The sequence below is a fragment of the Sipha flava genome, unplaced genomic scaffold, assembly GCF_003268045.1.
Source record: "Sipha flava isolate LNK unplaced genomic scaffold, YSA_version1 68_pilon_pilon, whole genome shotgun sequence".
Classification (NCBI taxonomy): domain Eukaryota; kingdom Metazoa; phylum Arthropoda; class Insecta; order Hemiptera; family Aphididae; genus Sipha; species Sipha flava.
In genome coordinates, this window is record NW_020273608.1 from 608848 (window position 1) to 632489 (window position 23642).

General features: G+C 35.3%; 1 protein-coding gene across 2 annotated transcripts in view; it reads left to right on the forward strand.

Moving 5' to 3' along the window:
* Positions 1 to 289: 289 nt before the first annotated feature.
* Positions 290 to 23642, forward strand: part of LOC112691936 (transcription factor AP-2-epsilon) — a 165749-nt gene continuing 142396 nt past the window's right edge. For both annotated transcript variants that reach the window (XM_025566401.1, XM_025566402.1), the window contains exon 1: positions 290 to 542. The gene's annotated coding sequence lies outside the window, so the exon portion shown is untranslated. The remainder of the gene's footprint in view (positions 543 to 23642) is intronic.

Below are 23642 nucleotides of genomic sequence, written 5' to 3' on the forward strand. Positions count from 1 at the left end.
CCTTTCCTACTCCTCTCCTCCCCGGGGTACCGGACCTACGGGTCCGTCTTGCGGTCCTTACGATACACGCGCCCGAAACGGATGTACTTACGCACACGCGCCGCCAAACGCGAACAGTTCACCGCCCCGCAGTGCACCGCCGTGCCCGTGGGGCGGAGATAGGCCGTCCCTTTGGCCCCGAGCACTCCGCCCAGAGCGTCGCGCAACCGCTACCGCGGTAGCCGATCGGCGAGGCGACCGACGAGCGTTTGTGTCGCGAAACTGTCGTGCCGCGTCCGTAGTAGCTCCGGGGCCGACGACGACGACGCAATAAACACAGCAGCGGTGCACACACGCACACGCGCACGCACGCACTCGTCGCGTTTTCTTTTCTCGCCGCCGCCGTCACCGACGACGGTTTTTTTTTTTTTTTTTTTTCGGCCGTCGCCACACCGCACATCGGATTTCCAAAAACGCGTCGTTCGGGATACCGCAAATCGTTCACGTCGTCGTCCATTCGCGAGGCATCTCGACCACCGATGACCACGTCAACCACGACCCAGGTACGTAACTAGCTATTGCACGATCTATGTCGACGGCCCGGGCGGACGTCGTCCAGCAGTCACGTTCCGACCGACGAAAACGAAAACCACGAAAAAGTGCTCTCCGGCTGTATGAAAATACCGTTCGCCCGCGCGTCCGTCGATTGCTTTTTTTTCCGTCTCTTCCGCGTTCAACGTGAACGCGCGCGATGAAACCAAAGACCAAGACTACAGCTCGTCCTCGGGACGGACCATTGAACATTCGATCTCGTCGCACACCGTTTACCCCGTTGTGTTGGACACTTTTCCGTTACAACATCGATTCCACCGTACGATTTCCGCCGCACGAATACGTAACACGTTCAAGTAGGATCGCCTACTTTTGGGTGACGTCTATGTGTATTATGTATAGCCGTGGAAAAGCGATCGGATTCGATTATTGTATGAACGGCGCGCGCGCGTCTGCATCATACATAATAATATTTATTAATAACGTTCCGTTCCGTGGTAAATCCTTCTTGTTGTTTTACCAATTGTAATGGATACGCGTAAATGTGTGCGCGCACACGAACCGTTTCCACTCGATAACAGTCCAATCGTCGACAAGGTTACGGTGTTACACTGTCCGAATTTTAAGACGCGCTCTGAAATACGTCTGCCTGGGCGGTAATACGAATGTCCTGTTTATCCTGCAGGATCATTGGTTATGCGTGTACGATGATTCGAGTGAATATATAAAAATGTGATCTTATACACGAAAAAACATATTACGTAATTCGTTGAGCCGTTCAAGAAATTATAACTTATTAAAAAAAAAAAAAAAAAACTTAACTCAAAATAATACTATGCATACTTAATTCGCGTTGTTGGATAAAATTGTACGGGTTCTAAAAGGTCAGTTTATTTTTGTCCATCGTCTATTTCCCTGGGTTTGTCGCCCAGAGCGTTTTACTGATTTCATTTCGGTCTAATAAATACGGCACGACACGAGATAAACCTCGATTATAATATAGCAGTTGTGTAATATGGTAATAGTTGAACAACTTGTAAAAAAAATAAAATGAAAATTGAAAACTACTTTTCTATAATAACTCTCATCGTTTGTGCGACGACGATAATCTAAGGAACTGTATATAAATGATTATGGTCACGCACTGAAAGTGGATTATATATGATTTCGGATTCTGAGGTTTTCGGTTGATTCGCCTAGGTTTTAAAATTTTCTAATCGATGATACGGAAATTTGATTTATGCATTTATCGAAACTTTTCCTAAGCTAAAATGTTGTTAATTAGGCAGAGTACATGATTTTTTAAATCGGTTACCAAGTTTGTTTGTGTAATAATCAACATTAACGAAGTTATTAATTTCCGAATAACTTATTCTTAAGAAAATTAGTAATTTTCCAATTGTTTATGAACTTTTTCAGTGCACTATGGTTTCTATAGTCTATGGGTTATTATGTAAATGTAATATAACATTTATATAATATATTCTATTTTTGTCTTTAAAAACTACTGAAACTTTATTTTCTGATTGGATGATTATTACACATAAAAAGTATTCTTGTTATTTATTTATATTATATTACTATTGTCGTTCGTTGTGATTTTTTTTTTTTATACTTACAACGTATACAAATTAACGTTATACCCAATCCTATCGTTTTATTTTTTTCTATTACTTTTTGAGATGCCATTTTCTTTATTAAATATATATAGATAATCTTCGAATAGTTATCGTTTGAATACTTTGAGTATTTATTTTATTATTTATTTATTTATTTATGTTGTATATCAACGGGTATATACCCTTTTACAAATTATATAAAGGAAACGTATCAGATAAAAACTAAAAACTAAATAAGTGTAGTAAAACCTAACAAAAAACAGATAAAATAATATAAAAAATTACTCTGAATTAAAAGTAATAAACTAAAAATTATAGTTACATTATAAACATTTTTTTTTTTTTACATATCAATCAATCAATATTTTTTAATAATAACATAGATTTAGATTTAAAACATTCGCGTGAGAGAAAAAATATGTCTAAATGTATACAAATTTTATTAGCTAACATTAAAGCTCGAGGGAAAAAAGAATTATTTATAATACCATGGATTACACTTATGCACAAAATTTGGTTGTCATTATTTCATTTTTTAAAAGATTCCTACTTATACAGATAGTATGATTAATGAAAAAAGTAAATTGGTTTTTGAAAAATAAATAATTATTAATTTTAATTTATGTACATCGAGTTTGAAATAAACAAATTAGCAGGTCATCTATTTATTAGCATTTTAATGTAAAGTATTAATAATATAATGATGTGACGTACTTTGTTTTTTTCAATTGAAATTATTGTGATAATAATAAATAAATTATAGCTTAAAATAAATGTATTTTTGGATTATGCGTTATTTATGAGTTTTTTTATGCAGTGTATACGAATATGAACACACACAATAGTACGTATAATGTTTTAAATCAATTCTTTATACATATAATTAGCGTAAACTAAACGTAAGGATACACTAAAATTATAGCTCATATTGTATTCTAATCTTACATTTAACTAGGTAATTTTCTAATCCGTTTATGAAAAATAAAACTTATATTGTTATCTGTTAACAAATTTAATATTTAACTATTTTTATCTGATTATTGTCATAATAAATTGTAATAAGAATTATTTAACTACTCCTACCTACTTTATATAGCAATCATAATTCATAGTTATAATATTCCACTAACGAATTTATATTAATTGTTATCCTAAGCAATAAATCACATTTTTTATATTTTAACAACCAAACAATAATGTGTATGAAGATATCTTAGTGAAGAAAAACTCAAAAATACAAATTGTACAATATTTGTGACGATGGAAAATATTTCTAAGTAATAGATTTTAAAATAATAATGATTTGAAAAGATTTATTTGTATAAATATTAATTTACATTTAAGAGTTAAAACTTTTTTACTTTTGGTATTAATTTTTAAAATAAATTCAGTTATACGTCGAGTTAAAGTAAAACTGCTCCCGGTGGTGTAATTATCAATTTGGTATTGGTTGATAATAATCATAAAAACTTTTATATTTAAGGTTTTTTTTTTTTTTAAATAACAATTATACCTTAAAAATTAGTCATTCAGTTTAACAATTTAAATTCTGATGGTAGAATTTTCGACGGCACTAAAGAGCTCACTAAAATTATTACGCAGCATTTTTTATAAGACTGTTAAATGAATACCTACTTATATTATTTTTTAATAGATTAATTTTTAATCTCCAAGAAAACCGTAAAAATGACGTAACAATTAGCATGCACATATTTTTAGAGACATACCTATTTTATAACATTAGAGTTGATAAATTTTCGCTCAAATTCATTAATGAAATACTAGGTACATTTTAACTTATAAATATTACATTTCAGTTTGAGATGAAAAAATATTCTGAATGAAGGTGCAAATAATGCAATATAATATAATGTATAAAAATAAATAAGAGTACAAAATTGGTATACCGAATTAATTTTTTATTTTTAGTTTTATCTAATTATTATTTGCAATCCAACACTTCAATGCAGATTGTATGTTAATTATAAATAATTTTATAGCTAGTTCAATTAATTTTTAATTTTTATTCTCAGATTATTTGAAATCGTTTATTTTTTAGCACGCACAATATAATCATAAATTTTTTATTTAAACATGAACATGCATACACGCCAACTTATTTACCATAAAATCATTACGCTAATTCGCTAATATTTCAATACAATTTAGCGCCAACAGTTAGATTATTTTACTATAATTTAATAATTAAAAAAAAAAAAAATTGAAAAAATAAAAAAATGAATTTCTTGGGACTAACGATATATTTGTAAATATTGCTAGCGCATTTAGATATTTGTTATTATGATAAAAGTGTAAAAATCTTATTTTGAAAAATAATTCAAAACAATATTATTGCGTACATTAGTATAGTACATTATACTATAAGTAGCGATTATCGTAATACCTTTATCAATAATTTATAACAAAAAAAAAAAAAAAATCCTAAAAGAAATCAAGTATATGTATTATATTCAATAATCTGATTTTCTTCAATAGTGTTTTATATTTTGTTGCTACTAATGGGAAATTTCAAACTCAGATTGTGAAAAATACTTTTTTCAGATTTTTGTTTTCGAATTCGAGGACACTTATAAACATAATTTTTTTTTCAGTGTCATATGATATGTAAGTTTTCATATACACTCATGATCAAAAATCTTAACAATTTTATGCATTAGTAGAGTATAGAATAATATTTTCTGAATGAAAATGTATTACATAATAATTAATACAAAACACTATTGACGTTGTTGCGGTATAAATTCAATTCAGTGAGGTATAATACTGGATTGGACTTGAATTAGTTCATCATTAAAAATTATCCTGGTCACAATACATTACATAGTTATTCATATGAATAATTCACGTTGCACTAACTGTATAATGTTTAATAAATAAAATAAATAAATAAATAATATACTGTTTTAGATTGGATTATGTATGTATATACTGAGTTGAATTTATTTCTCTCACAATACACCGATATTCAGCATACTTGTATTGATTTTACAACTTTATTTTTCTCAATTATTTTTTGTTACTATTTGTATTTGCAACAAATAAGTGACAACATTTAGTTAACGGTCCTGTTTTCTGTGTCTCCTTCCGGATTATACGAAATGAATTCGATACTCTTCGTGAACACTAAATTATATGCTAAAAATATGTTCCTCGGAACACTTATTGAGTACATTTATTTAACGGCATTGGTTATTATAACCATACAATTAATGAATATTAATTTGTTAAAAAAAACTAGATTTTCCGCACGATTAGTGTACACCGCATTAACGTACACAGCGTTTCACGGTAAAATAAATAATCACGAAACGTCAGACCTCATTGCGTTTAAAATATGTCTTCTACATAATTCCTATAACATACCTACATAAAAGGCAATGCACGTCTAATCGAATTAAATCTTGAGTACTATACTCGAAATTCGTCCTTATTGGCCCATTACATGATCTATGTTCTTGTTTGCAATTTTCGAAAATGATTTGATGTGATCGACCGAACCGAATAATGAAATACCACGGATAATAATCGGCGGTGACTTCGACGGGTATTTTTACTGTATTTTGATGGTTCAAAATTGTTTCGTATCCATATGTGTACACGTAAAAACGTTGAACAATTTGCCGATTACAGCGATACGGTATTATAATCGCTTCGCGATTTGGCAAAGGTAGGTCCTGGTACAAATTAGTGAGATTAGGTCACTGTGCACAACAGTTATAACTGTAGAATGTTGAATTATTCGATCGAGCGCGTGGATTTTGCGAGTGAGAAAATATTCTAAACATTCTCGAACACCCCTGAACATTCACTTATTATATTGTTATTTTAAATAAACCTATGCATATGTATATTACACGAGTATAACGTTGTTATTTAGTACAGGTCTGACGTGTGTCTATAGAGTTCTGTAATACTACCGGGCGGCGACGGCGCGTGTAATGATAATTATACGGTTCGGGCGCGTGTTTTACATACATTCTTGGGATGCCTCTGTGACGTGGATACCGTCTACTCCGAGACTAAACTGTAACATCGAGCACGCGAGGTGGTTGATAGGCTCGTGTTTGCGTGCGTATGCGTGTGTGTATGTGTGTGTATGTTGGTGAAAAATACGATATCATATACATACAGAGTTACGTCCGCCTCCGCGTGTGGGAGATTTGATTTCTCGATTTTTACAATTTAATGTTATTTAAAAATCGTTTTTATTTTCTCTCTCTCTCTCCCTTTACCGTCTTACGAAATTCCCATATCGTGTCGATAATGACGAGACGAACGACGGTTCGATCCTCGCAGCGTTTGTGCGCGCACACGATGTATAACGAACAGACGGTTGTTTCTCTCGTCTGGGACCGTACCGCAGGGTAAAAGTGCACGGGCTAGCGTAGTGTATATAATTTCAAATTAAACGGTTTGCGCGCGTCAATTAATTCCTGATGGAGCAGCGTTTATCGCGTACGGTCGCGCGTGACTGCAGCGATGGTGCAGTAGGTGCACCGAACACTCGTGCGCGCATAATCGATGCTCTTCGGCACTGTATGCTCGTACAACCCTTTGCCCCGGGTCGTACCCGCGTGGTTTACGCAAAAATCACCGGCTGCTTTCGCCCTCGTCATCGCCGCCGCCACCGCCACGGGGTAGTATGCACGCGCGATACTTACTCGTACCGTCGTCGATGCTTGACGCACGGATACGGGTCGAAGGATGATTTATGTTCACTTGTATGAAGTGTAGGTAGTACCTGTAAATCGTTTCTGCAAGTTTTCCGTTAGGCACTTTACCCGCGCCGCGCCACTTAATATAAATCGCAATAACTGATACTTAGCAAGGTCCGAAAATAAACATGTTGATCATATTCCAAATAATACTCCTCTATCGACTGCTGAAAACGACTAATAAGTATGTAATCATTATTCTCAAATGCATATAACTGAAAAAAGTTTGGAAACTTGGTTGTGAGACGGGATAGTTAATGGCCCAATAAACCTTAAGAAGAAAGAAGAAGCGTATAACTGAAATCTTACAATAGCAATGTTTGTCTGAATGATGTTTGTATATCAATCATCATATCTGATGTGTAACACCGATGATCATCTGTTCAATTAAATTGAAACGGTAAAATCCGTAGTAAGAATATAAATACATATTCAAAAAGTCTAAAATGCGTATATTGTCATGTGACTTGGATAGTATTTAGATTGTTTTCATTCTATTTTTACATTATCTTAACAAGTATTATATAGTGTCAAATAAATTAAATATACTTATAATTGTTTTCTGTTCTTGATAGACTGACTTTTATTAGATCCATACTTTGCGATTATATATAGAACGTATTATTCAAAAGCAATTTTAATTGAAGCCTAGCAATTATTATATTTTTAATTTTATTCAAGAGTAGTCTATAATCAATAAAACGACCTAGAAAAACCAATAGTTAGTCGTTACATCTACTTAATTAAAATATCAATACTTAAGCTGGTTTAGATATGTATAAGAGGAACTTTACATTTTGATGTATAACTGTAAATAATAAATATCCATTAATATATTTTTTAATTTAAAAATCTTATCTTAAAAATATTATATTTTTTTTTTCACTTAAATTAGTTTATATAACAAGCGTGATTGTGGGGTGAAAGAGAGCTCCCGATAAATTAATAATTAACGAGTTTTAATCCAACCCAATAAAGAAAAATGTCCAGGATTGCATTGTTCCATAAGTATTTATAATTGATGGTTACAATGATAATCACTTATCTATAATTAATTCTAGAGAGGGCATGTATGAGGTTTTACTCCATGAAATTGGAAATATGCATCAGTTAATATATTGATATGTTTTATTTTATTACAGTGAAGCCATTGTTTAGATTTTAACTGTTTTTTAATTATTATTTATTTATGTAATTCTCAGTAACAACAAAATACATAAAAATGATATCTCCCCAATAAAACGCAACTTGTGGTGATAAGAAATTGTGAGTTCAAAACTAGTTCATATTAAGACTTAAGAAAAATAAAATACCTTGTCAAGTTTTACAAAGCTATATAAATAAATGTATAAAACTCGTTGTGTATGTGTACTCGTATTAGACTATTTTAAATAAAACTATATAAAAATTATAAAAAATAAAGATTGTTATATTTTTAATTATGTATACGTACCACTAATTAGTATTTAGTTGATTATTCCACTGGTATTATACTAATCTCTTAATTACTTGAATTAAACTAAGACAACTAAGACGAATTAAATGGATAAAAGTTCACTACTAAAACTAATATATTTGTATTTATGAAATACTATTTAAGATGAATATTAAGTGTCGGTAACCCTAAGTTTGACCGATTTGTAGTCTGCTTCGAAGTGCGTCATAAAACGAGGAACAAATATTGGTTTATTTTTAATTATAAGATGGTTTTAGATTTTATGTTTACTATATTATTATATTAAAGACATATTTTTGCTCATCTTTCTAGGCAACAAATATAATTTCATATATTTATTAATGATATAATTGTATTAATATTTGTGTTCTTTTGAAGTGTAATCGCTAATACTTAAGTGATTTAAATTTAAATAAATTGTATCGTTTTTTTTTTTTTTTTTTTTGCTGAATATATTGATAATATTCAGAAAAAAGTATAGCTTATAAATTATTTAAAAATAAATGTATGAAATGTATAGGTTTGTGTTCTTAGAAAATAATGTTTTGATTGATTTCGATTGTATAATACATATAATAAACATTGTATTATGTTAATAAATAAAACTATATGTGTCAAAATCAATATCACGGTTATAAACTATACGCAATTTAGATTTATAAACTTTCAATGATTGTTTAGCAATTATTTGTGAAATATTATTTTTCCGGAAACTAATATTGTAATAGCTATAATCAAAACACGTGTTTAATTCATGAATATTAAGTGTATTATCGTGGATAAAATATGCCATGTCGTACCTACAGAGATTATTATTCTTAATATGTATTACCATAATGATTGTTGCTGTTTCACTTATATTATTGGATATCGTTGTACACATTATAGGCATGTGTCTTACGTCATACATTATGCGATGGTTGAAAGATTGTTTTTACGATCATAGAAATTTGATTTCTCGGCTTCGTTGAGCTGACACTTAGCACCCTTCTCGTGCGACCCTTGACCACCCGTTATGCACAGGTCCTCGGCCCGGACTCTTAGAATGTTTAGATAATACGTAGTATTGACACACGCTGTTTATGGATACTGTATTGCTAAGTGATAGTTTAGATCCGTTACGTCTCCAAGAACGACTCGGTATTTGGTTACTAAACAACAACAGACTACTGGCGATTTTCCGTTTACCATTAGGTCTCAGATTAGTTTGTAGACCATTACCATAGTTTTTCATTGTGTTTTTCTTCCTCGCCGTGAATATTTATTATTAATATTCATATGATGTTCTTGGTCGTTTATCATACGATTTTCAACGAATAACAATATTTAATGAAAATACCGTTATCAATTATTGTAACTAAAAACCACCTGGCATTTAAAATGAAAAATAAAAATTTGTAAACATCAAAACTGTCCGCGCTGGGATGGGTGGAGAGAAAGAGTTAAAAAACTCTTGATAGAATAAAGATGCCAAACGGTTATGACTTAAATTAACTACTCTATCAGCCATACATATATTTGAATACGTTTTACTTATACGCGTGTGTGTTTAATACATTATAATATTGTAGTTTGAAAACGTGCCAAGACGGAAAACACCAAGAGTAAATAAATACGCACAACCGGTGAAACATAATTAAAATGTTCTGACCAAAGGGTACATTGTTTTCAAGTAAAAGTTACGTATATAATGGAATGGGTTGGTTGGACAAGCTTTTTGTGTTATTAAACATTATTATTAATCTTCCTCACAATTAACACACACGCACGCGCACATGAAAGCGAACCCGCAAAATACACATACGAATTTCTCTTTTACAATTGACCAGTGGAGAAAGGAATTCAATTCCAAAATGATTTTATTTCCCCCGAGAACTCTACCAATGCATTTTTTTTTTTTTACTTACACTTGTCTCGTTTTACCCTTGTTGCAAGAGGAGAAAATTTGTTTGTGTCTGTGTATGTGAGTATATGTGATCACGCGTACCCTCCCTTCTACAGGAATGTGCGGTCACCGAGGAAATTCCAATTTCCTCAGGATAAACTCCATTTTACGGCCAATTTATTTCCGGCACTCGGCCGCCGGAAACCTGCAGGGTTGCACTACGCACCCTTCTTCTTCGTACTACAGATTTTGGCACTAAATCGTATTTTACGTGATGGCAACGATGCGTCCGAAAAATAAAATAAAATAAACCTTCCGTAAATGTATATATATATGTGTGTGTGTATATTGGATATAAAAAGCTGAATAGCGTTAGAATATTCTACAAACGTTTATTAATCGAAAACCAAAACTAACAGTAATAAATTAGTAAGGGTTTATAGAATTATTTATTTTTTTTTATTTAACTGTACTATCAATTGAGTTAGGATTTGAATATTTTAATGTGTTTCTACCTCAGCCGTACGCTAAAATAATATTAAAAATCGATTAATATAAAGAATGCCGTCTGTCTAGACGTGAAAAAAAAATTGTTATTGGAATTCGATTCGAACTAGCACAACGTTCGTTGCTACAAACGTTTTAATTTATATTGATGATTCAATTACAATGTTTTAATATATTTAGAACGTTATGATTAACTCGAACGAAAATCGTCAACAAAACTTATCTGCGTATAGTATAAACCGTGTACTACGAAAAATATTATAACATTGCTGAGCACTACTAGAATTTGTACACGAACTCGTAATTAGAATAATTATCATGTTATTGTGCAAATCATGCAGTCATAGGCGGTACTAGACCTTCTTGGCAGACGAGGGGGGGGGCAGGAAATACTTAAAGTAAAATACTAACACTATTTTTACTATTTTTTTCTACTAAATCTTTAGACTAGCAATACTATAAAAAAAAATTTTATTGATATATATTTTAATTTATTTCAAATAAGATTATTTTGTAAAATGAATAATACACTTACAAATATCTAAATTTATATTATTTTATCTTATAAAATTTTAAAATAATAACTTACCACAATATAGCTGTGATGGTTCTCATAGGCGAACCCAGGGTGATACATTTGAGTGTGCCCTGTCATTTTTTGGTTATTTTTTCAAAATATAAAGGGGAGGCTATAAACACGTACGTGTAGACCGTGTTATGGTTTAAATTCTAAAAATAAAGGCTTCGTTAATGATTTAAAATAACGATTGGTAATTATACACGTAATTATTATTTCAGACTTATTCTGAAAACTTGCAATATTAATTACAAAAACTATAATTTAATTAATGTGTATGCACATATATTGTCAATTGTAACTATTCAATTTCTTTATTCGCATTATTCACATTAGGGTGTGCTAAGGTACACCCGACACACCTCGTAGAGCCGCCTATGATGGTTCTTGTATGAAAAAGTCGTACAAAGTTTTTACTTTGGTTTGTGTTCATAATTTTTATTATAATTAATATTATTCAAAAAACTCAAGAATACTAAATAAAATATACACTTCAAATCAAAGTATAAAATCATACAAGACGTTTGTGATACAGATAATAATAAAGTAATAATATTGGTTCATGATTTTTCAATGATAAAAATAAATTATAATAATATTGAAAATGTTGACGCAAAAAATCTTATCAGTATATTTACATGAATGGCTCCCACGGTTGTAGATACTGATATTATTACTTACAACCATGCAGACTCTAAATAAGCATGTAATATGAGGGGTTACCAACCAATATTTGAAATGTATGCGGAGAGTAAGAACTCGCAGAGGGGGCAGCCGCCTACCTTTCCCCTCCCGTAGTACCGCATATGCATGCAGTTATTATATTCATACGTTGAACATTAACTTACTAAAAACAAAATAAATCGTCACAGTATTTGAACAAATATAGATCATCTATATCCATGTTTTTTTAGTTTGAACTATATTGGTTTTAAAAATGTTTTTTCTCATATTTATTGGTATTCATTAACGATATCTAACATACATTTTAGGTTAGATAAAAATTTAAGACGATTCTAATTTCAGAATTTTACCCATTACTTGCATGGATAGTCATTGTCCGTAAATGTAATTATTGATCACGAAATTTTCGAACAAAAAAATATCGAATGCTTAATATGTATATACATTTAGAGTATGTACATCGTATACAGTACAATATATCAAACGAAATGGCATAATGCGTAAACGTTAATAGTTTATTCGTGGTCACGCGGAGCACATATTCATCATTAAAATGTTGGATAATTTATAAGTTTCGCCCATCCCTTTTACATACAGTGCATTAAATTGTACACCATATATCAAAAAACTAAATATGAACTATAACACTCGCGCGTATAAAGAGCAATAACATTTCAATTTAGACAAGTGGAATTAATCGCCCTAAGGGAATACGATCGTTTAACTTCTTAATGTTGGCACTATTAATGAGATTTCTTAAGCTCCGAGCTACGTATAAGTTCGTTTGTGTACAATAAAAACGGAATGTGCCATCATCCTTTTCGCGCTCGTTGATAAATTGATTTCCTCTTTGCACGCGCTTCGCACCAGTGCACTACTGCTGTATAATTATGAAATTTATATTTTCACGCTAAAAAAAAAAACACCTTTCTAGTCCTTTTTTTTCCCTCTTTTTTTTTTTTTTTTTGAAAATAGATCGTAATCATTACCATCCGCCTGTTGCTCGCGACTAACTACCAAGGGGAAGAAAATCCCGTTTACCGTTTTTCATCGCGGTGCTTTGCGAATAATTAGCATGGTAACACCGGTTTTGACCGAGAACGTAAATCGTTTGGATCGGTACCGCGCGCAAGATTCCAACTACAAACGTAGCAGATATTGTATAATATGAATCATGTAATGCGCTCGCGTATACACTCGGACTCGATGCAGTAGACTACGTATGTTATTAAATACGAAATGGCGGCACGGCGGTGTATCATAAGACATACTCCTACGCACGGCGTACGAGTGTATAATTGTTATCGTACCACGTGCGGTCGTCGGGCGTTTAACGATCCATCGCGCGCGTTTAAAATACGACGTTGTAAAACCGCCCGAAAACATGTCCGGATAAAACGATTCGTTCGCTATCAGCGTAGTGCACGGCGTACACGTATGGTATAAAATCGGTTTTCGGTACGACCGCGTACAGCGTCGCTCATATTACGGATATGTAGTGCGTTTTATTTATTATAATACGTTACACAACGTTGAAACGTATCTCGTGATAATACGTAGAACGGTAATAACACGTCGTTGAAAACACCATAACAGCTACAACATTGTATACGTGTACGGGCGAGTATCATTTAGCAGCAGCTGCTGCAGTCGTGTACACGTTTATAATGCAGTGCCTCGTACAAAAGGATAACGAGGACGAGACGCGCACACGTAGACAATATTATTATTATTGTTATTATTATTATTATTATTATTATATATTTGGCCAGGTATACCGTACGCGCGGAGTTGCATGTGCCGTGTACCATGGTTATCGTTCGAATTTAATACGCTGCGCACCCCTTCGCCTGCCCTCGAATGCTGCGCGCCGCCGTACGTAGTATAAATAATACGCCGCGCGATATTCGTGTCGGACAATTCTCACCGTTTTTTCGAGATGAAAAAAAGGGGTTAATAAATCTAACGGCGACGACTGCGCGTGGTATACGCACTTATTACCGTCTTATTATTGTATATTATATTGTTCCGACGTCTGTGCGAGTGTATCGCGTTTATATTTTTTTACATTTTTTTTTTTTTTTTTTATATTTTAAGTATTTCGGCTTTTTCCCCTCAAACACCGTCGATTTATACATCGCGCATCAATCATTCCTCGCGCGATTGTTTATCGACGGCAACCCCCGACGAATCCCACGCGAACGTTTTCGTTCTAATAATTGTACACGTCATATTATTATCTTTTGGGTACACACAACCGATCGACGGTTTCCAATAGAAAGCGGTGTATAAACGCACGGCACAGTAATTTAGATATTATTTTTACCGCTGAGCCACTGAAGAACGCGAGTCTGCGGTGCGTACAACAGGTGGTGCAAAACTGCATAGTGCGTTTATCGCTAATCGGATACACGAACGGTATGTGCATTAACTAAAATACGGTGCGTATTTTAGTCGTACACCTTTTACTCGTTACACGGAACGTCGAAGACGATACAGTTTCGCCGGATCAAACGACGTGATAGTTGTTTTTTTTTTTGTTCGACGCGAGTGTGCTTCGTGTTCTGCAGATCGGGCCATCGAAAACTTCAATATTGAAGGGCGTGAAAGCTCGGAAAACGTGTAAAAGTTTTCTCCGTGTCGTACACGCCGATTGAAGCGAACGTGCAGGCGTACACACAAAAATAAATAAGATTAACACTTAGAAAAAGTAGCCGACTCACTACCATGACCGAATCACACGGTCACCGATAAGAGTTCTCTTTATTACATGTTTCTCTCATTTTATACTCCTACTTAAAAAATGCTTACATGCTAATTTACGTGATATTGTTTTCATGTTACTCTTTTTATATTAACTCTGGTCCAGTAATTATTCTACCTCCCGGTCAGTACAATAATGATGAACTAATATTTCTTCTAAAAGTGTCCATACAGCATTTCGTGGTGTCTAGTTTAATAGTTATAATTTGTTACAACTGTTTCATTATTATTTTATATATATATATAATAAATACACCCGGAACGGCTAACACTGAAAATATGCGTTATTGACCTGAAGCAACTTTTTAACAAAAATCTGTGAAAAAAACAAATAACATCCGCGTAAGCGTTAATATTTTCGTATAATAAAAAATAAATATATTTTCGCGTCATGCATAGTTTATACAGTTTGTATAGTTATTCGTCCGAGTGTGTAACGGGTTGAAAAAAAAAAACAAATTCTATTAAGTGTATATGATTGAAATTTCACTGGCCGATACAGCAGTATGGAAAACGAGACAAAGCGTACACGAACCACGAATAATGATTATAAATCTAATACTCAAGGTGTGCGTCGAAAAGTAGTATTGTCAAGTAGACGCATTGACGTGTTCGTCGGCAAACCGTTGTGCGTGCGACGACGACACGTTAGTCTTACGTTCTGATCGAGTTTTCCTCTGCGATACATAATTTATAGCGAACCGAAGAAATTCGCGTCGCGCAATTCTGTAGTACGTCTTCGTATCCAGTGCGATCGGTCGTGAACGTTTTTATCAAGCGCTCGCGTGCGTACTCTCTCTCTCTTTTTCTTGACAAACCGAAGCCCGCGGCACTGCGTGCGCCACGAATAGGTGTCATTCGGTGTTTTCGCGAAATAAAACGTATTGCTCGGTTTAAGTACGGCACACCCTTTGTAAATATATAAGACGAAAAATTTTGTTTGCCACTTCGCCGCCGAACACTTTACCTGCACGTCGCATCGACCATTTCATTCTATTTATTTCCACGTGAACGCGCACTGCGGTTGCTCTATACGTTTTCTTTTACACTTGATGCAATTCGTACATCCACGCGTACCTATACCTATATACGTTTCGCACCGGTAATAAGTTTTCCTCGTCGGCACGGGCTATGGGCGTTGTATTTCGTTTATCGGGAGTTCGTGGTTGAATTGGATTTTCGCGAGCATAAAACACGCGCGTCGCAACGGTTGCGAAAAGTAATCCGTAAACGGGATAAAAACGGCGAATCGAAATCCAAAATATAATACGTGCGGGTACCCATAGATAAATAACATTTATTATTTGTGCTTCGTATATTTTAATACGTCTGCGGTCAGGCCCGGATTGACACTATCGTAGGACCTAGGCCACTAGTCCTTGCAGGGCCGTTGTCTAGTATTTAAATAGTTAAGAAACTTCTTTGGGATAGGAAGTGTTGAATCTCACGCAGTGTTAAGCTTTTAAAAACAATAATATTTACAGCATAAAAATCAAATCAAATCTTTTATATGATAACTATTATACATTTTTATACGATAAAAATGTTAAAAAAATTTCGTTTTAATCCAAAACATATATAATATAAATTATCAAACACCATAATTTTTTTTTTTTTTTTATACCAATTTGCAATCCACAAAAAAATTGTAGCCACACATTTTCGTAGGACTAAAAATGTTCGTAGGCCCTAGGCACAGTGCCTATAGTGCTTATGCGCTAATACGGCCCTGTCTGCGGTTACGGCTTACGTACACAAATACTTCGCGCGTGGTATGCACTCGTACCTAGGTATACGCAATCACGACTGCTCGTATATCATTCTACACAGTTACCGTGTGGTGTCCAAATTTCCGAAAAGTTTCGAAGTTAATAAACTATACTCAATCTATGGCTATGTCGTTTCTTTACCGTCACCGTAGTAAAAAATGTACTGTCGTCATTTAGTCGTTCGTTATATATTATATACTATCTTTTGAACGCCACCGCGAAGGGGTTTATTTTTAAAAACAATTTTTATTCGTGATGGCTTCAGGGTCAAACATGTCTTGTACCGCGGCCACCGCGTCGATCGCTGGTCATCTCTTTGTTGCTCCGAATAAAAGTGTACGTATAATATTTAGTGTATACACGTATATATATATATATATATATATATATATATATATATATATATATGTGTATATAAAAAACAAGTAATAACAACCTACCAGCGTGGTGTAGCGACTGGGATCACTCGTCAAAATCGCATTTAATTTATTCCGCCCACCCTATAGCCGTATAGCCATCGCCGTCGCAGCCGCCACCACTGCCGAAGGCGACATAATTTTTACATAAAACAAAAAAAATTCCAAATTATTACGTCAACGTGAGCACAAGTAAAAAAATATGTAAAAAATTTGTTTTCTTATTCCTGATTCCGGTGCGCCTACGATTTACAAGCTTATGATGAATAATTGTCCATAGCAAGTTTATGTACATGCAAATAATATTATAAATAATAAAATATTTTCAATGCATTTATTTCAGAAAAATGTGTATGTAGTATATAAGTAATATATACTAAAATTAATAATCCGTATACATTTGTATAATATACTAGAAATACTAGAAATATATGGCAAAACAACGTTTGCTGGGTCATCTAGTAGGTACATATGTGTATATATATAATTTAGATTCCACTCACTCACTGATCACAGTACAGCTGAAAGTACCGAACAGATTAATTTGAAATTTGAACGAATGTTCTAAAAATTGATTTCATATCACATTTTTATAAGTCAAACTATTTTCAGGATCTGGGCTGGATGTAAAAATTGTTTACTTTTTCGGATTATCTATGACTGGGGGGACTAACCTATGGTAAGTTGACCAAATTTTAACAGTACGCCCAAGAAACTTAAATTATTAAAAATTTTACGTACAAAAAAAAAATATATACTTTATAAAATGTTGGTTTTAAGAAATTCCAAGAAAAAAATTATACATATTATAGACGATATTTCCTGAATTTTTCATATTTTTCGTTAACTTATGTTTGTGAAAGCTTATTTACCATAACAAATGTAATTAAATCTAAGGAAAGAAATATTTTGACCAATGAAACAATCGCTGCTTGTGTTTCACTAAGTATGACTAAAATTTAACAAAAATAATGTAATAAATCTGTAATTTTATTTTTATTCTTAGAAAATATAATTTTCTTTAGGCACGTAAACGAATTTCAAAACCTTAAATGGAAAAATTTGGCACTTGAACCAAAAAAAAGTTCGCTAATCCCGATCTAGGATACATTTTTCTTTTTCTTTTTAAATGTGTAAATTTTAATGATCATCAATTGAGATATACGTAAATTTATCAGACTAGAATTATTTTTCACGTCCAAATAGTATTTGTTTCAGTCTAAAATCTTAAAACATCACCCCGGACGATGCCGGTAATTAATAAAAAACGATGATGAATGCAATACAATAATGTATAATGTCTAAAAATAAAATGAATCAGTCCGTTTGATTTACTACAACAATATTATAGCCGTAATAACTATGTACGATGGCCGTGCAAGCATAATAAAAGGCAAAATTATAATAATAAGCAATAACTATTCAAACATGAAACTTGTACGTCCTAATCACCGATAACAATCTAAAACATGTTGCCGCGTACTGCGTATAATATGTGTATCGTCGTCGTTGTCGTGTATGTATACGCATATTTCTAATGTATATTGACCGCGTTCAGCAACGTTTCCTTCGGTAAAAAGTTCAAACGATTATTAAATTTAATTATACGTCTGCGGTAATAATAATAATACGGAAAATTATCGCTGTTCCCCGTACATAGAGTGCACAAAGAAAGTCTAGTAGGTACTATAAGATTCGTTCATGATATAATCATCGGATTGTTTATCACGCGTACGGGTACCTATCATTTGAACCATTACTCAATATGACCATACATTTTTCAAAAACAAAAAAAAAAAAAATTATAAAATGTTCGCCACGATTCGTGTGCGATTAACCGAAGTCGATGTTACCGTTACAGTTTTATGTGATATAATATGTAAAAAAAAAGGAAGAAGGAAATAACAATATCAACGATAGTAAATAATACAATTACGGGCAACGTCGTATGGCGAAACCTAAATCAACGAAGTTGTACAGGGCTGAGGGTATTTTTAGCGGAGTCACGGCTTAAAAGTAATACGTTACGCAGTAGACAACTCGTACCGTGGACATGGCCGTTTTCGATTAAAAACGTACCCTTCCCTTTTCGACCGATTCGCTTTTCGACCAAAACAAAAATTTATATAATAAATTTAAAACAATGATGTACAATTGTTTTCAATAATTATTAAAATATTAATATAAAAGAGAACGATATTTTGTGTCAAGTTTTGATCTTTTAAAGAAAATTAAAGAAAGAAAATTGTTTGCATTTTTTTTTTTTCGAAAAATCGGAACTTTAATTTTAAAAATTTTACGCACGTTACGCCTGCCGGCTCCACTCACAAACTCAAATGCCACTGCGTGGCACTTTCCGGGGGAATGGGGCATCGCTCCAAGGGGAATTATAGTCTAAGCCTAACCTAGTTTTTGTACATACCTTGATACTGTTGCAAATGGGATTGTGTTCTGTACGTGAATCTAAAACCTTGCTACGCGAGTAAAACCCTGTGTGAATCATCATTAATATATTATAGTAGTTTCCATCATAATCAAACATTGTACATCATTATTTTATTATTTTAAATGTAGAATATAAACTTTTGTTTTTGTCGAAAAGGTAAGGGTACGGTTTTGGTCGAAAACGGACTCGTCCCGTACCGCGTTCTTTTCCGTCCTTTTTTCTCTGGAATCCCACGTGTACGCGCGCACGGTGACGACCGATGTTTGTCGCGTTAGAAGGAAGTGACTAACCTCTCTATCGCATCTCACAAACCATTTCCAAAATAATGCACTGCTTAAAACGTACCTTGTACTATGTACTCGCGTCGCTTTAACTATTGAAAAAAAAAAAAAAAAAAACCAAAGTATTATTAAACCGTTTACCGTGTGACATATGGTAATAAATACGATATTTCACTATTTCCCTTAACTTTAAAACTCATTACGTGCACGCGTGTGTGTACATTAATTATAAATCGGTAGGAGACAATCGGGTGAACCCCCTCGAGTGCGGTACTCACGATCGAGATCGTGTCACCTACGGGGGGGGGGGGGGACAGGTTTAAAAAAAAAAAAAAAATAACAAGTCCGTATTATACGCGATGCGTCGCCACTGCGCACACATAACGTACGCATTGAGTACTCGAAAACGAGCTTCGTGTTGTTCTTCCGTTGGCGCGCGCACGAGGAGTACGAGAAGTGCGTAGCGCATACGTGTGGGTGCACGTTATTGTACAACGTCCGTCTGCAAGATGACGCGTGTCCGCGCGCGCACGGTCCACTTAACTCGGGTGAAACAAGGGGTAGGACGCGCGCCGCGGGACCTCAACGTAAACACGAGCGGTGCGCGGCCGCGACCCCCACTCGAACCGGCCGACCGCCGGGGTGTTGACGAAACCGTTTCCAGCGGCGCGGCCGGCTAACCGTTCCGCGTCGGTGACCGTGTACCACCACCCGGCCACCAGTGACGTTTTTCAATCGTAATCGATCCGTCGACGGCCGTCGCCGCGGGCCGTCCGATACGACTCTAATTTACCGAAAAACCCTTTTTTTTTTTTTGCTCCCGTTCCCACCATTTTTTCGGTCCGGTGCGGGGGTTCGAACGATATGTTTTCGCGCGCAACGACGGCCGGTCGTTTTCGTTGCAATTAAATTTTCTTCCCGCGATCCCTCGGCGGACAGCGCCGTTTCCCGATGACGATCGCGCGTTTCACGAGACGAGCACGGGTTTTCTCCCGCACGCGCACGTACGACGACGAGAAGCGTGGATTTCGGTCCGCGCCTAACCGTCGTCCGATCGGCCCGGTGGTTCGCAGTCGTTTAACCGTTGCGCGCGCACACGTGCGGTCACGGACGAAATTCGGTCTCGCGTGCGCGCGATCAACGCTGTCGGTCCGACGGACGCGTATCGCGGATATTTTTTTATCCGCCAAAAACGCGACGGGGCGCGCCGCAGAAACGCGTTTTAGCACCACCGCCTCCTCCTCCGCAACGGGATGGCGTATTCAAACGCGGATCGTGACGAAAACAACAGCGGACGGCCCGAGAGCTGCGCGGGCGGTGGCGCGCGTGTATAATTATCGCGGTGCACGCGCGCGATCCGACGCGCGTTTCCCCGGCCGAATTCCGCCGTCGGCCGAGCACCGCTCGGACACGCGTTTCTCGGCGAAATCGTTTGCGTGCGCGCGCGAACCGTCCGCGCCGCGTAACGCTGTTAAGCCGGACGGTGCTTGGCTCGCTTTACGGAAAACGTGTCCGAAGGAATAAAACGATTAATGGAAAAACGTCGTCCGCGGAAACGGATTCGAAAAACACGAAAACGAGTTCATCGTATCGTTATTATAATAATGTTATACTGTTATGCGCGTTCACCTCTGCACATACGATCGCGTCCCGAGGTGCGTTTCGCCGTGCGCAGTACTACGCACGCACGTCACACAAACCCGTCGCGAATGTTTTAACGGGAAATCCATCGAACGCGTTACGGACGCTCGTTCCGATAGCCGTTAAACGCAACGGCGATTGTCGTGCGCGCGCGCACGTCGTCTGTAAAAAATAAAATAGAAAAAAAAAAAAAAAAACATTTCAGAGAGCGACGGGGGAAAAAAAATGAAATATACCGGCGCGGTGCGCGCGTTCCTGAAACGCACCGCAGCGTGTTGTTCGTTCGGGAGGCGGTCGACGGAAAGGGGACGATGGACACGAATCTCTGGATACGTACGCGCCCGCGTTTACGGTGCCCGCACAACACTATATGGTACACACCCCCGGGGCACGGGTTACGTATATATCATGTTCATTAGTAAACGATTTTTACGGTCCGGTCGTACGCGCGCCTCTACACGTGCGTAGATATTATTATTCCGACGACTCCGCGCGGTCATTACTGTCGCTTGTTTATGTACGTACGCGGTACGTACCTATTACACATGTTGTATTTTGCTCGTTATTACTGTTAGATCTCTTCCTCCACCCCCGCCCCACCGGCTTCGCTCCGTACCACTCGTCTACTTTTCTTCGGATTTTTCTCCGCGCATACATCATAATAACCCGTGCCTACGCGTGCGTGCTTCGAGTGTACATATAATGTTACGCGTGTAATTAATGGCAATCGATTTTCGGACAGTTCGTTTTCCCGTCCCCCCGGGGTCGCGCGTCTTATGCCTATCCGAGAGCGTGCCCCGGCTGATTTACGTGATTCGATTAGTCCCGTGCACGTGTGCACAACGTTATCGCGCACACGCGTTATTATTATTAAAAAAAAGGAATGCAGCGTGTACTGCTCTTGCTGTCGGTATGCGCACACGTTACCGCGCGTTATCCTGCGGAACGGACATCGCGTGGTCTGTCGATGACGCGATACGCGAAGAACCGTCCGTATACGTCGGCTGAACGTCAACAACAACTTAATGTGACGTCAGAAGTGGCGCAAGTATACGAGAAGAACGATCGGAGTGTCCCGATCAAAATCTAATCTCAATCGCAGTCACCGTTGAATTCATAAAAAAGGGAACTTAAAAAAAAAAACAAAAAATCACATTGTAAACAATTGGTTTTAATTTCATTGTATAAGACTCCTGTAGGTACACATTAAAAAAAATCTATAGTCACCTAGTCACTTAAATTTAATTTAATTTATATAAATCATTTGCGACATCGTGTAGTCTCCAATGTCCAATGCCACCACGGGTTACACGGGTTAAAACAAAAAAATAATAACGTAATGTGCAGTAAAATATTATTTTCTTCAGAGAGGAACAGAATAAAGTACGAGCTATAAACGAGTCTTATTAATATTTAACCGTTGTATATTGTTACACTCGATTGGCGTGTAACGACTAATTAAATTACACTGTTACAAAGTTTGAAGACGGTTTTGAGAGGGTATCACTGATTTGAATCGGAGTAAGTACAAATTCGATACATCGACGTTCGAAATAACAAGAATCTACTACCAAAGACGTATATATTACGGTTTGCAAATATTTTTATACTCGAAGTACTTGAGTGGTCGGGTGTTAAATTGTTTGTTACCGTGCGTATATCATGCCCCGTTTTCATCTCAAGATCTGTGTATAAAATATTTCATTGAATCAGGATTTTATATTTGACAAGATTTAAAGGTATATGGTCTCAATTACTGAAAACCCAAGCAAGAAGAAAATATTTATAAAATTACAACGAATTGTTTAATTTTTTTTTTTTTTTTCATTGTCATTCAATGTTCATTGGTAGCAATTACTAAAAATGTACTTTTAAAAGTACTATAATTTTAGTCAAAGAGGATACTTATACGTAACATGAGATAATTTTTTCTCATCTCCATACCCTTTTTTCTTAGATGTTGCAAAATGTAATGCCGGCCCTGAAACGTATTCACTCGACTGTACCAAAATTTAGATTGATAATCTATGTAATTTAATTGTATAAGCACTGTTGTATAAATAATAATATATAAATTTGCATATTGCCATATGCGTGTGTGTATATATTATAGACTTTATAATGATCCAAAGCACTCTCGCAGTAACCCAGCTGTACGAACGAAGATATTTGTTGGCGGTAATAATAATAATAATAATAATAATAATAATAATAATAATAATAATAATAGCAATAATAATAATAATGAAAGCAATAATAATAATAATAATAATAATAATAATAATAGCAATAATAATAATAATAAAAGCAATAATAATAATAATAATAATA